The sequence below is a fragment of the Oncorhynchus gorbuscha genome, linkage group LG22 (genome assembly GCF_021184085.1).
Source record: "Oncorhynchus gorbuscha isolate QuinsamMale2020 ecotype Even-year linkage group LG22, OgorEven_v1.0, whole genome shotgun sequence".
NCBI lineage: Eukaryota > Metazoa > Chordata > Actinopteri > Salmoniformes > Salmonidae > Oncorhynchus > Oncorhynchus gorbuscha.
In genome coordinates, this window is record NC_060194.1 from 41,122,955 (window position 1) to 41,144,260 (window position 21,306).

The following is a 21,306-nucleotide window of genomic DNA, read 5'->3' on the forward strand; positions in this document are numbered from 1 at the left end:
TGAGCAATATGAGTGCCATGCAATAATGTCTCTTTATAATACTGAACGCTTTCTTGATTTTGTTTCTGGATTTGGGGATGGTCTGTATTTTAGGTGTTTGTTCTTTCTACCAGCAACTCATTGGATGTGCATACAGTGCATTTGAAACTTGATCCATTGATCAAACTCAATGGAGACAGAGTGCCTCATAATAGCAAAGTGGATTTGAACTCACCCATGTCTGCTGAGGACGGCCTGAGCCTGCTGTTCGACGAACAGGTCCCCAGGGGCGATGCCGTAGGGCAGGGAGGCTCGGCGGGCTGTCAGGGGGGAGCTGGGGACGGCATCCACTCTGTAAGACTCCCTGGATGAGGCCCTGGATGAAGGGGGACTGAGATGCTGGTCCAGAGGGCTGGCCTGGGGAAGGGTCTGCTGGTGTTGGGTATTGAGGGTATCCTGTGGCCTACTGCTGGCTCCTCTGGGCCCTCCTGCCATTGTCCTCTCCTGGGCCAGCCGATAGTTCTCCAGATTTATCATCCTCTCCTGCTCTGAGAAGGTGGTGACCCGGGTGGGCGGAGGGGCCTGGGTGGGCGGAGGGGCCTGGGTGGGCGGAGGGGCCTGGGTGGGCGGAGGGGCCTGGGTGGGCGGAGGGGCCTGGGTATGGGCAGAACTGTGGCCTGGGGCAGGAGCTTGGTCAGCCTCAGCAGGGTGAGCCTGCATGAAAACCCGGCCCAGTCTGGAGCTGTAGGGAGCCCTGCGAGAACTCTCCCTCCCTCCTTCTCTTCCCTCCTCCACCTCCTCTCCATCTCTCCTACGCTCGGTGACTGCTGGGGCCCCTCTGTCGGAGACGTCGGACTCTCTACGTGAGCGCGAGTAACGGGGGGAGTAGTCCATGTTGATCTCCTGATCCAGGACGACGCCGTAACGCTCAGAGAGTTGGCGACGGCGCTCGGCTTTGTAGCGGGCGATCCGTTCAGCCTTGGAGCTGACTGGGTCCCCTGGGCCGCCAGGGAGGGATAGGACAGGCTCCGTGTGGGGCTGGGCGGCCGGTCCAGGCTGGTCCTCCGGTCTGGCCCTGGACCGTCTGTCTGGGGAGGACACCTGCATTTGTGGGATCTCCATGTCTTCTCTGCTGTAACGTTTCACTGTGGAACCAGAGGGAGACAAACACACAGTAATGATTTGTCCCAAATGTCACTACTGCCTATATCGTGCCCACGTTATGACCAGAGCCGTATCAAATTCAAAATCTGGACCTCGAAGCCAGTTCCACTGAGTTCTTTTCATTGTTCCCCTCTAAATCAGGGACTGGTTTAGACCTGGGACACCAGGTGGGTGATTCCCCTCTAAATCAGGGACTGATTTAGACCTGGGACACCAGGTGGGTGATTCCCCTCTAAATCAGGGACTGGTTTAGACCTGGGACTGGATTTTCAGGGAGACCTGGGACACCAGGTGGTGATTCCCCTCTAAATCAGGGACTGGTTTTGGGACACCAGGTGGGTGATTCCCTCTAAATCAGGGAATCAGGGATTCCCCTCTAAATCAGGGACTGGTTTAGACCTGGGACACCAGGTGGGTGATTCCCCTCTAAATCAGGGACTGGTTTAGACCTGGGACACCAGGTGGGTGATTCCCCTCTAAATCAGGGACTCGTTTAGACCTGGGACACCAGGTGGGTGATTCCCCTCTAAATCAGGGACTCTTTTAGACCTGGGACACCAGGTGGGTGCAATTAATAATCCGGTAGAATAGAAAAGCACCAGGTTCCCGACCAGGCTCCGGGTAAGAGTTGGATACCCGTGATATAGGGAACACACCCTAAATCATACGAACACAACGTTTCAAACATGGCATGACACGATGAGTTGACAAGGGAGCAGAAACAGGTAGTCACCCAAACGTGGTCAGCATACATACCCATGATTGGCTCACAGGGGTCTGAGGCCCGGGTGTATCGTGGCAGGTCCTCCTCCAGGATACGGTTGACCACCAGGCCGGTACAGCTGGGCGTCAGGGCAGGAGGAACGTCACTATCAATACCCTCCAGACGCCTGGCTATCCTCTCCTTGCTGCTTCATACCAGACAGGTGGATACAGAGATTACTGAGTTATCACATACTGAAACGGTTTGCATAATTTATTTCACCTTTATTTTAGCAGGGAGTCCCATTGAGACCAAGGTCCATGAAGATAGCATAGGAAATACACTAACAAAACAAATAAATACAAAACAACCACATTCTTCAAAAGGAAGAAACAGGACATCCGGAAATCTTCAAATCAGAATTTCTGGAAAACCTGGGAATTTTGGGAAAGTTACCGAAATTTTGTCACCCTACTGTAGTATCAACATGAAACGGTCTGAGGTAACTATGACAGTGGATGAGGACTGAAAGGATGTATGGAAACGGTCTGAGGTAACTATGACAGTGGATGAGGACTGAAAGGATGTATGGAAACGGTCTGAGGTAACTATGACAGTGGATGAGGACTGAAAGGATGTATGGAAACGGTCTGAGGTAATTGACAGTGGATGAGGACTGAAAGGATGTATGGAAACGGTCTGAGGTAACTATGACAGTGGATGAGGACTGAAAGGATGTATGGAAACGGTCTGAGGTAACTGACAGTGGATGAGGACTGAAAGGATGTATGGAAACGGTCTGAGGTAACTGACAGTGGATGAGGATTGAAAGGATGTATGGAAACGGAGGGACAGAGGGAGGGTTGTCATTGTCAAGGGTTCTGAATCCACAAATGGAAACATACCTGTTCATGTCCAAATCAATAGAGACAACACTTTCAAAATGTTTCTTTAATTCTGAAACTGGGAAAGAAAAAGGAAAAACAAAATTACAAAACATGATGGATGACAGTAACATTAGTCTATTATTCCTATTTTAAAGGATGAATCCCAAATAGCAACCTATTCCCCATCTAGTGCACCACTTAGGACCAGAGCCCTATGGGTCCTGTTCAGAAGTAGTGCCAAGAGAATAAGGTGCCATTCGGATGCAGTCGGTGTTCGGGATGGAACTCACCTTTGGGAAGGACTGCCAGAAGATTTGCGTCGAGATCAGTAGCACTCCTTACCAGCGCAGTCTTGTCCCGGAATGAATAGTCGTTCTGAAAGCTGAAAGTTCAGATGAATCTAGCATCATATTATGAGACTTGCTATTCAAGATGTACAGGGCCTTCAGAAAGTATTCAGACCCCTTGGATTTTTCTACAACTTGTTACGTTACAGCCTTATTCTAAAATGGATTAAAATGGTGTTTTCCCCCTCATCAATCTACACATAATACCCCATAATGATAAAGCAAAAACAGGTTTTTAGAAATGTTTGCAATTTTAATTAAAAATAACTGAATTATCACAAGTATTCAGACCCTTTACTCAGTACTTTATTGAAGCACCTTTGGCAGCGATTACAGTATTGAGTCTTCTTGGGTATGATGCTATAAGCTTGGCACACCTGTATTTGGAGAGTTTCTCCCATTCTTTTCTGCAGAACCTCTCAAGCTCTGTCAGGTTGGATGGGGAGCATTTCTAAAGGACATTCAGAGACTTGTCTGAAGCCACTTCTGCATTTTCTTGGCTGTGTGCTTAGGATCATTGTCCTGTTGGTGAACCTTTGCCCCATTCTGAGGTCCTGAGCAGGTTTTCATCAAGGATCTCTCTGTACTTTGCTCCGTTCATCTTTACATCGATCCTGACTAGTCTCCCAGTCCCTGCCACTGAAAAACATCCCCACAGCATGATGCTGCCACCACCATGCTTCACCATAGGGATGGTGCCAGGCTTCCTCCAGACATGATGCTTGGCTTTCAGGCCAAGAATCTTGTTTCTCATGGTCTGAGAGTCCTTTAGGTGCAAACTCCAAGCGGGCTGTCATGTGCCTTTTACTGAGGAGTGGCTTCCGTCTTGCCACTCTACCATAAAGGCCTGATTGGTGGAGTGCTGCAGAGATGGTTGTCCTTCTGGAACGTTCTCCCATCTCCACAGAGGAACTCTGGGGCACTGTCAGAGTGACCATTGGGTTCTTGGTCACCTCCCTGATCAAGGCCTTTCTCCCCCTGATTGCTCAGTTTGGCTGGGCAGCCAGCTCTAAGATAAGTCTTGGTGGTTCCAAACTTCTTCCATTTAAGAATTGACGCCACTGTTGTTGGCGACCTTCAATGCTGCAGAAATGTTTTTGGTATCCTTCTCCAGATCTGTGCCTCGACACAATCCTGTCTCGGAGCTCTACGGACAGTTCCTTCAACCTCATGGCTTGGTTATTGCTCTGACATGCACTGATCAACTGTTGGACCTTATGTAGACAGGTTTGTGCCTTTCCAAATCATGTCTAATCAGGTGAACTCCAATCAAGTTGTAGAAACATCAAGGATGATCAGTGGAAACAGGATGCACCTGAGCTCAATTTTGAGTCTCATAGCAAAGGGTCTGAATACTAATGTAAATAAGGTATTTCTGTTTTGTTTGTTTATGTTCTCTTTGTCATTATGGGGTAATGTGTGTAGATTGAGGAATTGTTTTTATTGAATCCATTTTAGAATCAAATTAAAATAACAATGTGGAAAAAGTAAACTGGTCTGAATACATTCTGAAGGCACTTTATATATACATGTACGATGTATTCCAGTGTTCAGTAAAGTACCAACACAAATTCATACAGGATACATCTCACATAATGGATATCAAATTACTCTAAAGTCATACATGTCATTGTCTCAGACAGAACAACCTATAGGGGCAGGAGCCCACCTCCTGTTTCTGTCGTGTGAGGCAGCTTGATATACAAGTACACCTCCTGGACAGCACGCTAGCCTATCTAGCCTAATCGCAGGACGCTAGCCTATCTAGCCTAATCGCAGGACGCTAGCCTATCTAGCCTAATCGCAGGACGCTAGCCTATCTAGCCTAATCGCAGCACGCTAGCCTAATCGCAGGCAGCACGCTAGCCTATCTAGCCTAATCGCAGCACGCTAGCCTATCTAGCCTAATCGCAGCTAACGCAGCACGCTAGCCTAATCGCAGCACGCAGGACGGACGCTAGCCTATCTAGCCTAATCGCAGCACGCTAGCCTAATCGCAGGACGCTAGCCTATCTAGCCTAATCGCAGCACGCTAGATCTAGCCTAATCGCAGCACGCTAATCGCAGGACGCTAGCCTAATCTAGCAGGACGCTAGCCCTAATAGCCTAATCGCAGGACGCTAGCCTAAGCCTAATCGCAGGACGCTAGCCTATCTAGCCTAATCGCAGGACGCTAGCCTAATCGCAGGACGCTAGCCTAATCGCAGGACGCTAGCCTAATCGCAGGACGCTAGCCTAATCGCAGGACGCTAGCCTAATCGCAGGACGCTAGCCTAATCGCAGGACGCTAGCCTAATCGCAGGACGCTAGCCTAATCGCAGGGCCACAATCTATCTTCTTAATGCGGAGTGTCATGCAGAGAGGAATAGGGTTCCATTTTTTGACTCTTTGGTACAACTCAAAATGAGATTGAATGTCCAACCATCTAATCTCAAGGCGGACACCAACCACAAGTCCACTGAGTTGGTGGCGGTAATAAACCATTTGAAGGTTGTGAAGACAACATTGTCTACTACTACTACTATATTCACTGCCTTTAAAAAGGGTCGATCTGCAGCTGCTACATACATTTTTGGACTTATAAATTAATGATATACTGTATACTCATGAATTCTCAAAGAATATAACTTACAAATGCCTCATGTGCTTAGTTCAACTGCCGTACCCCATCAGAGTAAAAATGTTGTTTTACTCCAATGTTTGCAAACAACCACAATGTAATGTAAACACGTGAGCCTTAAAACATGGTCAAATCTATAATTGTAATATCATTGATGGTTAGTCTTTGCATCATAGCTCTGTCTATACATTTGAGAGTGGTTACATTTCTCCAGACCCATCCCGTAGCTTTATTCCGAAACAGTAGTGTGACGACCGCTTTGTTATTGTTTCAACTGCAGATTGTCCCTTTAAGGGAATAAACAGCTTGTCAGTCCCCCATGGTCTGGTCAGTCCCCCATGGTCTGGTCAGTCCCCCATGGTCAGTGCAGGTAATGTTGTACTGTGCTGAGCCATCCACTTCCGTGAGGGAGGGAGGGATCTAGCTAAGAATGAGGCTAACAAGACCTGGCACAGGTTAACCCCTAACCCCAACATGGCCCACCTCCAGGAAACCATCAGGATCATGTATTAGTGGCTTTATAGAGGGGAATCAAAAGGATACATACCCAGGCAAATATCTTCTAAACATTTCTGCTGTCACAATGACACACCGACTCCGACCCTCTTACTTGTCAATCAAAAGATTTTACAATGGTCCCCAGTGCAAAACAGTACAACTCTATGACACATTACTGAATGATCACATGACTAGCTTTGAAATGCTTCAGTTTCAGGAGTATGTTAATTCCATCAGGATAGAAAGAGACTACGGAATATGGCAGACAAAGCAATGCTAATAGAGGAACTACTGTTCTGAACAAAGCATCTTAGGATAAGCTGCTCCAAGCTTGTCCATCGTTTAATGCTTACTAGGCAAGAAAGACGAGTCTTAAACCAGTCTGAAGAACCTACCGTTATCCTCATCTACCCCCTTTTTCCTGACGATATGGCATATACAATAGTCGAGTCCCAAATGGCACCCTATTCCCTACAGTGCACAACTTCTTACCAGGGCCCAGACGACTGTATCTAGGTTGTATATTCATTTTGTTTTTACACTTTACGAAAGTACAGACTCTGAGCTTAAAACATGGGGAAGTTATACTGCTTTGAAAAATTTGATAAACGTGAGTAGAGCATGACACATACTGTAAGTGCATACAACATGGTTTTCCCCTGATAAACGTGAGTAGAGCATGACACATACTGTAGGTGCATACAACATGGTTTTCCCCTGATAAACCTGAGTAGAGCATGACACATACTGTAGGTGCATACAACATGGTTTTCCCCTGATAAACGTGAGTAGAGCATGACACATACTGTAGGTGCATACAACATGGTTTCCCCCTGATAAACGTGAGTAGAGCATGACACATACTGTAAGTGCATATAACATGGTTTTTCCCACCTCAGAGCTTCAGTTGGTAGTGAGGTTGAAGTGCAGAGTTTGGCTGGAGCTTCAGTTCCAAAGCCTGGAGAGAAACAGAGAGGAAAAGTCCATACTATCAAAAATGTGCCATTGATAACTGGAATCCAAAAAAAACCTGGAATCCACCATGTTCAAAAATGATCAATTCTCCCACTGCAATCTGTTCATCATAATCTAAAATGGAAATTTTTTAGGGAATTACACACTTTCGATAACCAGAACTAGACTCCAGCCTTCCTTCTGTAGCTCAGTTGGTAGAGCATGGCGCTTGTAACACCAGGGTAGTGGGTTCGATCCCCGGGACCACCCATACGTAGAATGTATGCACACATGACTGTAAGTCGCTTTGGATAAAAGCATCTGCTAAATGGCATATATTATTATTATATTATAAATGAGGCATTCACTCCTGAAATCAACAATAACCCTGGGAAAAAAGGGAAACTGTTTTTTTCCCTTCTCAACAGAGTCTAATAGCATTAGTCAAGAGCTGTGAAAGTAAAGCTACACTATATGTCCAAAAGCAATTAGTGATTTTGGATATTTCAGCGACGCCCGTTGCTGACAGGTGAATAAAAATCGAGCACACAGCCATGTAATCTCCATAGACAAACATTGGCAGTAGAATGGAAGAGAACTGAAGAGCTCAGTGACTTTCAACATCAATAGGATGCCACCTTTCCAACAAGTCAGTTTGTCAAATCTTTGTCCTGCTCTAGCTGCCCCCGGTCAACTGCAAGAGCGGTTGTTGTGAAGTGGAAACGTCTAGGAGCAACAACGTCACAGCCTCGAAGTGGTAGGCCACACAAGCTCACAGAATGGAACCGCCGAGTGCTGCAACTCCGTATCGAGTTCCAAACTGCCTCTGGAAGCAACGTCAGCACAATAACAGTTCGTCGGAAGCGGGTTTCCATGGCCGAGCAGCTGCACACAAGCCTAAGATCACCATGTGCAATGCCAAGCGTCTGCTGGAGTGGTGTAAAGCACTCCGCCATTGGACTTTGAAGCAGTGGAAACGCGTTCTCTAGTGTGATGAATCACGCTTTACCATCTGGCAGTCTGACAGACAAATCTGGGTTTGGCAGATGCCAGGAGAACACTACCTGCCCGAATGCATAATGCCAACTAAGGTTTGGTGGAGGAGGAATTTCTCATGGTTGGGACTAGGCCCCTTAGTTCCAGTGAAGGGAAATATTAACGCCATGGCATACAATGACATTGTCGATGATTCCGTGCTTCAACTTTGTGGTAACAGTTTGGGGAAGGCCCTTCCCTGTTTCAGCATGACAAAGTGAGGTCCATACAGAAATGGTTTGTCGAGATCGGTGTGGAAGAACTTTACTGGCCTGCACACAGCCCTGACCTCAACCCCATCAAACACATTTGGGATGAATTGGAACGCCGACTACAAGCCAGGCATATTCGCCTCAATTTTATTTAACTAGGCAAGTCAGTTAAGAACAAATTCTTATTTACTATGACGGCCTACCCCGGCCAAAGCCTAACCCGGATGACGCTGGGCCGATTGGGAGTCCCATAGGGCAACGCACAATCACGTCCGGTTGTGATACAGCCTAGAATCGAACCAGGGTCTGTAGTGATGCCTCTAGCACAGATGCAGTGTCTTAGACCGCTGTGCCACTCGGGAGCACACATCAGTGCCGGACCTCACTAATACTCTTGTGGCTGAAAAAAGCAAGTCCAACATCTAGTGGAAAGCCTTCCCAGAAGAGTGGAGGCTGTTATAGCAGCAATTTTCCAACATCTAGTGGAAAGCCTTCCCAGAAGAGTGGAGGCTGTTATAGCAGCAATTTTCCAACATCTAGTGGAAAGCCTTCCCAGAAGAGTGGAGGCTGTTATAGCAGCAATTTTCCAACATCTAGTGGAAAGCCTACCCAGAATAGTGGAGGCTATTATAGCAGCAAAGGGGTACCAACTCCATATTAATGCCCATGATTTTGGAATGAGATGTTCAATGAGCAGGTGCCATGTAGTGTAATCAGCGGGAAAGGAACACAGTCTTGCTCTCCAACCAAGGTACATTCATTAAATAAGCATTTTTAATCAACTCCCACTGTCGTCCAACAATAAAGCTAGTCCGAAAAGGTAAAACCAGACCCATCTAGGTTCTGGCTAAATAGGTACATCATAGCATAGTTGACAGTCCCTCTACTCCAGGCAGGCAGCAACATAACCCTGTGGTGAAGTGTCTCTCCAGTATAGGAGCAGGTCAAGTTAGTGGGCAAGGCTCCTCTACCCCAGAATACACCTGTATTGGTTATTTTTGCCCCATAAGCAAATGGATGACGACAAAGAGGAGTGGCCCAGCCAGGAGTTACGGTGGGAGTGTTGGTAGTTGTAGGTTATGTAGCCTCCATTTAACCAGGTAAGTCATTGAGAACACGTTCATTTTACAATAAAGACCAGACCAAGACAGAGCAATGAACTGTGCAGCAAAGCAGTGTGTGTGTAGGTGTTGTCATGGGTGGTGATGGAGCGATTAGAGTTGGCCTGTGAGTGTTAGTCAGGTCATCTTAAGTCCAAGGCAGACGTTTTTAAATCTCAATATTGAATCATTTCTGGTTAACAATTAAGTACCTCACTGTGATCATTTTCAATAAAAATGGTGAAAAATAGCTTCTTAGTAAAGATCAATTTCTCAAACAAGAATTTTGCTGGGACTGTCTGGGAGTGGTCTGAGTGGGGAGGGGAAAACTGAAAACTAGCTGTGATTGGCAGAGAGGTTAGTAACTCCGTTTCTTATTGGTTTATTAAGTTATTTACCGCCTAGTGATACCATCCAGCCCACCAGAACAGGTGGGATTTCAGGCCGTCTTTTCAAACAGCTCTTACTCTAAAAGGGCATTGTTATCATCCTCACAATTTCACAGTATTATTCCAACCCCCCAAAAATTAGGAACACCTGCTCTCTCCATGACAGACTGACCAGGTGAAATGATATGATCCTTTATTGATGTCACTTGTTAAATCCACTTTAAATCAGTGTAGATGAAGGGAAGCAGACGGGTTAAAGAAGGACTTTTAAGCCTTGAGACATGGAAATCATGTTTTTACAGCACTGGGCCGTCAAGAAGAGATATGTCAGTCGCGCCACATCATGGCAATGTCTGGTTGCTTCGAGGGCAGCCGAGTGAAAAGAACATGGTCTCCTGAGCTTGTCGTGGGCAACTGTCAAAAGTGAGCTCAGTGAATAAAAGAGATTTTCTATAAATGCACAGAGGAAAAGATCAAGTGAAAAATAGACCATGTTAAAATGGTGCTCGTCTTGTCCACACGCAGGCAGGCGTCACAGGAACCAAGAGAGACTAGAGTGTGTCATCTTCAGCAAAGATCATGCAAACCGCCCTCTCAGTCATCCTCCAGTCTTATCTAGAGCCGTTTGTATTAGGCTTCTCCGATTAGGAGTGCTGATCCAGGATCAGGGACCCGCTGTCAATGTAATCTTACTCAATTTGATCTAAAAAAAGGCCAAACTGATCCTATATCAGCCCTCCTACTCTGAGAAGCTTGATACAGATGTAGGATCTTAATTTGATCACTCTTTTGCTGCTGAGACAGTATATGTATTCAAGGTTTAGAAAGGCTTCTAAAGTTTGTAATTTCCACACAAAAAAAATGGTCAGACTTGATTAGCCCCATCAACAAAATGTATCAACCCCTACAAAAAAAATATCCAATAATTATAATCCATATCATAACTCACATTTCCTGCTGTAGCAAACTGGCTCAAATTAAAATCTTACCTCTGTACATACAGTACAGCCTTTGAAGTGCGTGGAGGAGAGGGATGTTAAGATTTGCTGCAATACAATGATTCATGGACAACAAAGGATAAAGCACCTGTTTAACACCAGGACAGTTTGAATCAGGTGAGAAGTAACAAAGAAACAGCAACTCAAAGTCCACAAAATGGACAGATGGACATCTGAGTAATTATTAACACACACACACAGTCGACACAGTAACAAACTAGTCCCCTCCTTAAGAGAGCATGCCCTTGGAATCTCTCACCTCTCTGCACAACACAAGAACAATTCCTTACTATGAGTGGACAATAAGTGCTAACAGTACTGCTAACACCCCCCCTCCTCGTCCTCCTCCTCCTCCTTACCTTGCCCATCGAAACCGTATTTGACATGGCTGAGATAATTAGTGATCCATGGGTTCCGGAACATACTTGTAAGGAGGCTGAAGACAGACGGAACACACACGCGGATGACAGGCCCCCTGTCCCGGGTGACAGCAGCTAACGAAGCTCAAAGACAGTCACAGCAGCAGTGATGCAGACAAACAGACACAGCCAGGCAACAGCACAGAGCGGGAGTGGATCTCCAGCTCAGACCACGCAGCAGTCTGACAGACACTATGTGTATACGAGTGAGCTCAACCAGGGAGCTCAATGTAGACAGAGAGAAAATAGATGGAGAGACAAAGGGAGAGAGAGAGAGGAGGGAGAGAGAGAGAGAAAGAGAGAGAGGCTCTGCAGGCAGGGTGCTAAACCTTCTCAGAGCCCATAATCAGATTACAGGCAGAAATTAGCCCTGATGATAAAACGCTGAAAGGGGATTGGAGGAAGGCGCCAGGAGGACTGATGAGAGAGGTGCATCCATAGGGCTCTGGTCAAAAGTAGTGCACTATATAGGGAATAGGGTGGGATTTGGGATGTAGGACAGAGGCGTATACTACAGCCAACTTGCAGCACTATTCTGAAATAATTACATTTTTTATGAAAGAAACACTTGCAATGGGCATGGATTTATTGACTCAACAACCAAAAACACAGACTACATGATCACTACTTTTAACCTATGAGTCTACTATATACACTATATGACCAAAAGTATGTGGACACCTGCTCATCCAACATCTCATTCCAAAATCATTGGCATTAAAATGGAGTTGGTCCCCCCCTTTGCTGCTATAACAGCCTCCACTCTTCTGGGAAGGCTTTCCACTAGATATTGGAACATTGCTGTGGGGACTTGCTTCCATTCACCCACGAGCATTAGTGAGGTCGGGGACTGATGTTGGGCTCTGTGCAGGCCAGTCAAGTTCTTCCATACCAATCACAACAAACCATTTTAGGGACCTCACTTTGTGCACAGGGGCATTGTCATGCTGAAACAGGAAAGGGCCTTCCCCAAACTGTTGGAAGCACAGAATCATCTATAATGTCATTGTATACTGTAGTGCTAAGATTTCCCTTCCCTGGAACTAAGGGTCCTAACCCGAACCATGAAAAACTGCCCCAGCTCATTATTCCTCCTACACCAAAGTTTACAGTTGGCATTATGCATTCAAGCAGGTCCTGTTCTCCTGGCATCCGCCAAACCCAGATTCATCACTCCAGAGAACATGTTTCCACTGCTGCAGAGTCCAATGGCAGTGAGCTTTACACCCCTCCAGCAGACGCTTGGCATTCCACATGGTGATCTTAGGCTTGTATGGGGCTGCTTGGCCATGGAAACCCATGTAGCTCCCTACGAACAGTTGTGCCGACGTTGCATCCAGAGGCAGTTTGGAACTCAGTATAAAGTGTTACATCCGAGGACAGACTATTTTTACGTGCTGTGCACTTCAGCACTTGGTGGTCCCATTCTGTGAGCTTGTGTGGCCTACCACTTCAAGGCTGTGACGTTGTTGCTCCTAGACGTTTCCACTTCACAACAACAGCTCTTACAGTTGACCGGGGGCAGCTAGAGCAGGGCAGAGATTTGACTAACTGACTTGTTGGAAAGGTGGCATCCTATGACCTCTTCAGTATGGGCGATTCTGCTGCCAATGTTTGTCTATGGGGATTGAATGGTTGTGTGCTCAATTTAAAATTTTAATGGCTCCACACACACACACACACACACACACACACACAAGTTTAGCTTTCTTAAATTAGGCAGAACATCAATAGTTATTTCTGTGTTTTTAATCAAAGACAGGTGACTAACTCATTGAACCTGCTTTGTGACCAACCAGGAAGTCCATTTGTAATCTCCTGCACATACAGTTATAGACATTGGAAAGGTTTCAATAGTGCCGCACAGAGGTGCAGACAATCTAAATGGACACGAAATACCACTTGTCTAAGTCATCACAAATAGAGTGAGACTGTGGGGAAAGCAGGAGAATGGGGGGCAGAGAGAGAGCGAGAGAAGAGAAAAGGCAGGGAGAGAAAGACTATACCTGCTAGTTATCAAAATCCAGAAGAGCTGTTAATGCTTCAACCACCTGAAAAGGAAGCGACACCCACACAATCCATCACAAAGCCCTTACCTACAGAGAGATGAACCTAGAGTACTTACAGACTCAGTGAGCATAGCCTTGCTATTGAGAAAGGCCGCTCTACCCGGTCTTCTCTCCAGAGCCAGGTCTGCCTAGATGCACACTACCCACAAAATGGAGGTGGAAACTGAGCTGCACTTCCTAACCTCATGCCAAATGTATGACCACATTAGAGAGACATATTTCCCTCAGATTACACAGACCCACAAAGAATTTGAAAACAAATCCAATGTTGACGAACTCCCATATCTACTGGGTGAAATACCACAGTGTGTATTCACAGCAGCAAGATGTGTGGCCCGTTGCCATGGGACACGGGCAACCAGAGGAGCACAAAAAACATTGTAAATACAACCTATATTTATCCGTTTATTTATTTCCCCTTTCATACTTCAACTATTTTCACATTATTACAACACTGTACACCACCAATAATATAACATTTGAAACATCTACACTTTGAGAGAGTAATGTTCACTAATGTTTCCCTTGTTTGTCTATTTAATTTGCTTTGGCAATGTAAACATATGTTTTCCATGCCAATAAATCCCTTTGAATTGAGAAATCAGGGAGAGAAAGAGGTATCTTCGCAGTTAAGAGAGTTGGGCCAGTAACCGAACGCTGCCGATGTGCCCTTGAGCAAGGCACATCACCTTAATTGCGCCTGCAAGTCGCTCTGAATATGAGCATCTGCTAAATGACTAAAAACTTAGCAAAAGCAGGGAGAGAGAGATGTATGTATCAGATGCTCAACATGCTCTGTAATGGGCCAGGCCTAAACCTCACGAAAACACTACAGTATGGAACACAATGTGTTTACTATGTCATCCTGGAATATACAAGGTCTGAGGTCATCTGCCTTTGGCCTTAAGAGCATGAACCCAGACACGGTCATCCTACAAGAAACATGGTATACAGGAGACGGACCTGTTTGCCCTCTAGGTTACAGAGAGCTGGTAGTCAGATTAACCAAACTACCAGGTGTGAAACAGGGAGGAGACTCATTGGGTCTGCTCATTTGGTATAGAGCAGACCTAACTCACTATTACATTAATCAAAACAGGAACATTTTACATGTGGCTAGAAATGCCATTATTAATCATCTTAACAGAGAGAAATGTACCCCTGTGTGTTACCTATATCCCCCCACTAGAATCCCTATACTTTAATGAAGACATCTTCTCCACCCTGGAGGGGGAAATCAATCATTTCCAGGCCCAGGGACATGTACTAGTCTGTGGCGACCTAAATGCCAGAACTGGACAAGAACCCGACACCCTCAGCATACAAGGGGACAAACACCTTCCTGGAGGTGACAGTATTCCCTCCCTCATAGACACAACTATGACAAAACAACAAAAGGGTCCCAACTCCTGCAGTTCTGTTACATCCTGAGTCTGTACATAGTCAATGGTAGGCCTCGAGGGGACTCCTGTGGTAGGTACACCTATAAACTCATCTCCTGGCAGTAATACTGTAGATTAATTTATCACTGACCTCAACCTAGAGTCTCTCAGAGCATTCAGTCAGCCCACTAACACTTATCAGATCACAGCCAGACCCAAACAGAGCAATACTAAATAATGAGGCATCAAAGCCAAAAGGAACTGAATAATATTAAGAAATGCTATAGATGGAAGGAATGTAGTGTGGAAACATACCAAAAAACAATTAGGCAACATCAATTTCAATCCATAGATCACTATTACAGTGAGAAGTTAATGTGTAAACTTGGCAGTAGAAAGCCTAAACTATATATTTGACCTCAGCTTTCCTATCAAATCTAAAAATGCCAAGCGGACAACCTAAGAAAATTAAAAACAATGACAAATGGTTTGATGAAGAATGAAACCCTAAGAAACGTTTCTGAATATCTATCTGACTAAAAACAGAGACTCAGAACCTGAGCCGACGCCTTCACTATGTTGAGTCACTAAAACAATACAGAAATGTTCTATGGAAAAAGTAGTAACAGCACATCAGCAATCAGCTCAATGTAATTGAGGAATCAATCAAATCTAACCACTTATTGGAAAACTTTAAACAAAATGTCTATCTAAAAAGGGAGATGGATAAACCACTTCTCCAATCTTTTTTGTCCCTATAACAAAGAAACAGCAAAAACATATACATGATCAAATACAAATCTTCGAATAAAGTATTAAAGACCAGAACCCAGTGGGTTCTCCAATTACAATGAATGAACTACAGGACAAAATACAAACAAAATACAACCAAAAAAGGCCTGTGGTGTTGACGGCATCCTAAATGAAATATACAGATCACAAATTCCAAATGGCTATACATAAACTCTTAAACATCCTTAGCTCTGGCATCTTCCAATATTTGAAACCAAGGACTGATCACCCCAATCCACAAAAAAAGTGGAGACAAATTTGACCTCAGTAAAAATAACATACTGAGCAAATGTCAAATTGTCTTTTTACCAAATTACCGTATGACAGACCACATATCCACCCTGCACACCCTAATTGACAAACAAACAAACCAAAACAAAGGTAGTCTTCTCATGCTTAGTTGATTTCCAAAAAGCTTTTGACTCAATTCGGCATAAGGGTCTGCTATATAAATTGATAGAAAATGGTGTTGGGGAAAAACATGCGACATAATAAAATTAATGTACGCAAACAGGTGCGGGGTAAAAATTGGCAAAATACACATCTTTCTACAGGGCCGTGGGGTGAGAAAGGGATGCAGCTTAAGCCCCACCCTTTTCAATATACAGTTGAAGTCAGAAGTTTAAATACACCTCAGCCAAATACATTTACTCAGTTTCACAATTCCTGACATTTAATCCTTGTAAAAATTCCCTGTCTTAGGTCAGTTTGGATAATTTATTATTTTAAGAATGTCTCATGTCAGAATAATAGTATAGACAATTATTTATTTCAGCTTTTATTTCTTATGCTAATTGAGTGTTTGGTAGCATTGCATTTAAATTCTTTGACTTGGGTCAAACATTCCGGGTAGCCTTCTACAAGCTTCCCACAATAAGTTGGGTGAATTTTGGCCCGTTCCTCCTGACAGAGCTGGTGTAACTGAGTCAGGTTTGTAGGCCTCCTTGTTCGCACACCCTTTTCAGTTCTTCCCACAAATTCTCGATAGGATTGAGGTCAGCGCTTTGTGATGGCCACACCAGGACCTTGATTTTGTTGTCCTTAGCCATTTTGTCACAACTTTGGAGGTATGCTTGGGGTCATTGTCCATTTGGAAGACCCATTTGCGACCAAGCTTTAACTTCCAGATTGAGGTCTTGAGATTGTGCATCAATATATCTACATAATTTTCCTTCCTCATAATTTCCCTTCCTTTTTTGAAGTGCACCAGTCCCTCCTGCAGCAAACACCCCCAAAACATGATGCTGCCACCCCAGTGCTTCCCGGTTGGGATGGTGTTCTTCAACTTGCAAGCCTCACCCTTTTTCATCCAAACATAACGATGGTCATTACGGCCAAACAGTTCTATTTTTGTTTCATCAGACCAGAGGACATTTCTCCAAAAAGTACGATCTTTGTCCCCATATGCAGCTGCAACCAGTAGTCTGGCTTTTGTAATGGCGGTTTTGGAGCAGTGGCTTCTTCCTTGCTGAGCAGCCTTTGAGGTTGTCGTTGTAGGACTTGTTTTACTGTGGATATAGATACTTTTGTACCTGTTTCCTCCAGCATCTTCACAAGGTTCTTTGCTGTTGCTCTGGGATTGATTTGCACTTTCAACACCAAAGTACTTTCATTTCTAGGAGACAGAACGCGTCTCCTTCCTGAGTGGTATGACGGCTGCGAGGTCCCATGGTGTTTATACTTGCGTACTATTGTTTGTACAGATTAATGTGGTACCTTCAGGTGTTTGGAAATTGCTCCCAAGGATGAACCAGACTTGTGGAAGTCTACAATTTTTTTCTGAGGTCTTGGCTGATTTCTTTTGATTTTCCCATGATGTCAATTCAAAGAGGCACTGAGTTTGAAGGTAGGCCTTGAAATACATCCACAGGTACACCTCCAATTGACACAAATGATGTCAATTAGAAGCTTGTAAACTTCTGACCCACTGGAATTGTGATACAGTGAATTATAAGTGAAATAATCTGTCTGTAAACAATTGTTGGAAAAACTTCTGACCTCAACTGATTGATATATATCTATAAACAAATTAGCGAGAGCACTCGAACAGTCTAGAATCTAAAGTAAAACATCTACTGTTTGCTGATAATCTTGTCACACCATGGAAGGTTTCACCTGTCTTGTGCTCATCTCCACCCCTCTCCAGGTGTTGCCCATTTTCCCCTGTGCGTTTATACCTGTGATTTCAGTTTGTCTGTTGCCAGTTCGTCTCGTCAAACCTACCAGCGTTTTTCCCCCGTACTCCTGTTTTACGCTCTAGTTTTCCTGGTTTTGACCACCTCTGCCTGCCCTGACCCAGCCTGCCGTTCTGTACCTTGTGACACTGCCCTGGATTATCCACCTCTGCCTGCCCTGACCCAGCCTGCCGTTCTGTACCTTGTGACACTGCCCTGGATTATCCACCTCTGCCTGCCCTGACCCAGCCTGCCGTTCTGTACCTTGTGACACTGCCCTGGATTATCCACCTCTGCCTGCCCTGACCCAGCCTGCCGTTCTGTACCTTGTGACACTGCCCTGGATTATCCACCTCTGCCTGCCCTGACCCAGCCTGCCATTCTGTACCTTGTGACACTGCCCTGGATTATCCACCTCTGCCTGCCCTGACCCAGCCTGCCATTCTGTACCTTGTGACACTGCCCTGGATTATCCACCTCTGCCTGCCCTGACCCAGCCTGCCATTCTGTACCTTGTGACACTGCCCTGGATTATCCACCTCTGCCTGCCCTGACCCAGCCTGCCGTTCTGTACCTCGTGACACTGCCCTGGATTATCCACCTCTGCCTGCCCTGACCCAGCCTGCCATTCTGTACCTCGTGACACTGCCCTGGATTATCCACCTCTGCCTGCCCTGACCCAGCCTGCCATTCTGTACCTTGTGACACTGCCCTGGATTATCCACCTCTACCTGCCCTGACCCAGCCTGCCGTTCTGTACCTTGTGACACTGCCCTGGATTATCCACCTCTGCCTGCCCTACCCAGCCTGCCGTTCTGTACCTTGTGACACTGCCCTGGATTATCCACCTCTGCCTGCCCTGACCCAGCCTGCCATTCTGTACCTTGTGACACTGCCCTGGATTATCCACCTCTGCCTGCCCTGACCCAGCCTGCCATTCTGTACCTTGTGACACTGCCCTGGATTATCCACCTCTACCTGCCCTGACCCAGCCTGCCGTTCTGTACCTCGTGACACTGCCCTGGATTATCCACCTCTGCCTGCCCTGACCCAGCCTGCCGTTCTGTACCTCGTGACACTGCCCTGGATTATCCACCTCTGCCTGCCCTGACCCAGCCTGCCGTTCTGTACCTCGTGACACTGCCCTGGATTATCCACCTCTGCCTGCCCTGACCCAGCCTCCCGTTCTGTACCTTGTGACACTGCCCTGGATTATCCACCTCTGCCTGCCCTACCCAGCCTGCCGTTCTGTACCTCGTGACACTGCCCTGGATTATCCACCTCTGCCTGCCCTGACCCAGCCTGCCGTTCTGTACCTCGTGACACTGCCCTGGATTATCCACCTCTGCCTGCCCTGACCCAGCCTGCCATTCTGTACCCACTGCCCTGGATTATCCACCTTCTGCCCTGACCCACCGTTCTGTGACACTGCCCTGGATTATCCACCTCTGCCTGCCCTGACCCAGCCTGCCATTCTGTACCTTGTGACACTGCCCTGGATTATCCACCTCTGCCTGCCCTGACCCAGCCTGCCGTTCTGTACCTTGTGGATAATCCAGGGCAGTGTCAGGTACAGAATGGCAGTGTCACAAGGTGGATAATCCAGGGCAGTGTCACAAGGTACAGAATGGCAGGCTGGGTCAGGGCAGGCAGAGGTGGATAATCCAGGGCAGTGTCACCTCTGCCTGCCCTGACCCAGCCTGCCGTTCTGTACCTTGTGACACTGCCCTGGATTATCCACCTCTGCCTGCCCTTGACCTGTCGTTTGCCTGCCCAGTTTTTGCAATTCACCTTTGTTATGTCAAACTGTCTGCTTCTGGGTCTTGTCCTGAGGTCTGATGCATCTGTCCCAAACCAGAGGGCATGCAGCAGCACCTAGATTTTCTGCACAGATTCTGTCAGATCTTGGCCCCAACAGTAAATCTCAGAATGACAAAAATAATGGTGTTCCAAAAAAGGTCAATTTGCCAGGACAACAAATACAAATTCCATCTAGACACTGTTGCCCTAGAGCACAAAAAAAACTAAGCAGAGGTATGTGTAAACATCAGCGCCACGGGTAACTTCCACAAAGCTGTGAACGATCTGAGAGACAAGGCAAGAAGGGCCTTCTATGCCATCAAAAGGAACATCAGATGGCAAAACAAATACTTGAATCAGTTAAAGAACCCATTGCCCTTTATAGTTGTGAGGTCTGGGGTCTGCTTACCAACCAACAATTCACTGAATGGGGGAAAAACACCAAATGGAGATTCTGCAAAAATATCCTCAGTGTACAATGTAAAACACCAAATAATGCAGAGCAAAATTAAGCCGATACCTGTATTTGGGCAGTTTCTCCCATTCTTCTCTGCATATCCTCTCAAGCTCTGTCCGGTTGGATGGGGAGCGTGGCTGCACAGCTATTTTCAGGTCTCTCCAGAGATGTTAGATCGGGTTCAAGTCCGAGCTCTGGCTGGGCCACTCAAGGACATTCAGAGACTTGTCCCGAAGCCACTCCTGTGTTGTCTTGGGTGTGTGCTTAGGGTCGTTGTCCTGTTGGAAGGTGGACCTTCACCTCAGTCTGAGGTACTGAGCAGGTTTTCATCAAGGATCTCCGTACTTTGCTCCGTTCATCTTTCCCGCTTTCCCCTTTCCCTGACTAGTCTCCCAGTCCCTGCCGCTGAAAAACATCCCCACAGCATGATGCTGGCACCACCATGCTTCACCATAGGGATGGTGCCAGGTTTCCTCCAGACATGACGCTTGGCTTTCAGGCTGAAGAGTTCAATCTTGGTTTCATCAGACCAGAGCATCTTGTTTCTCATTGTCAGAGTCTTTTAGATGCCTTTTGGCAAACTCCAAGCGGGCTGTCATGTGCCTTTTACTGAGGAGTGGCTTCCGTCTGGCCACTTAATGGAAATAGGATGCACCTGAGCTTAATTTAGCGTCTTATATCACATGGTCTGAATACTTGTGTAAATAAGGTATTTCTGCATTTTTTTTATAAATTGCTTTGTCATTCATTTGTAGATGGATGAGGAAAAATATATAATGTAATCAATTTTAGAATAAAGCTGTAACGTAACAAAATATGCAAAAAGTGAAGTGGTCTGAATACTTTCCAAATGCAGTGTATAGACATGACATTTGATAGGTCTTTATGCTTTTGGAACTTTGAGTGTACTGTTAACTGTAAATTTGAGAGAGAGAGCGAGAACGAGAGCAGAGAGCACAGAGAGAGAGAGCGAGAACGAGAGCACAGACAGAGAGAGAGCGAGAACGAGAGCAGAGAGCACAGAGAGAGAGCGAGAACGAGACACAGAGAGCACAGAGAGAGAGCGAGAGCGAGAGCAGAGAGCACAGAGAGAGAGAGCGAGCAAGGAGAGCAGAGAGCACAGAGAGCAGAGAGCACAGAGCAGAGAGCGAGAGCGAGAACGAGAGCACAGAGAGAGAGAGCGAGCGAGAACGAGAGCAGAGAGCACAGAGAGAGAGAGCGAGCAAGGAGAGCGAGCGAGAACGAGAGCAGAGAGCACAGAGCGAGCGAGGAGAGCGAGAGAAGATTCCTCTTAATGAATTATATGTTAATGAGTTACATTACTGGG

At 46.1% G+C, this 21,306-nt stretch overlaps 1 pseudogene; it reads right to left on the bottom strand.

Moving 5' to 3' along the window:
* Positions 1-21,306, bottom strand: part of LOC124009447 — a 128,687-nt pseudogene that overhangs the window by 87,105 nt on the left and 20,276 nt on the right.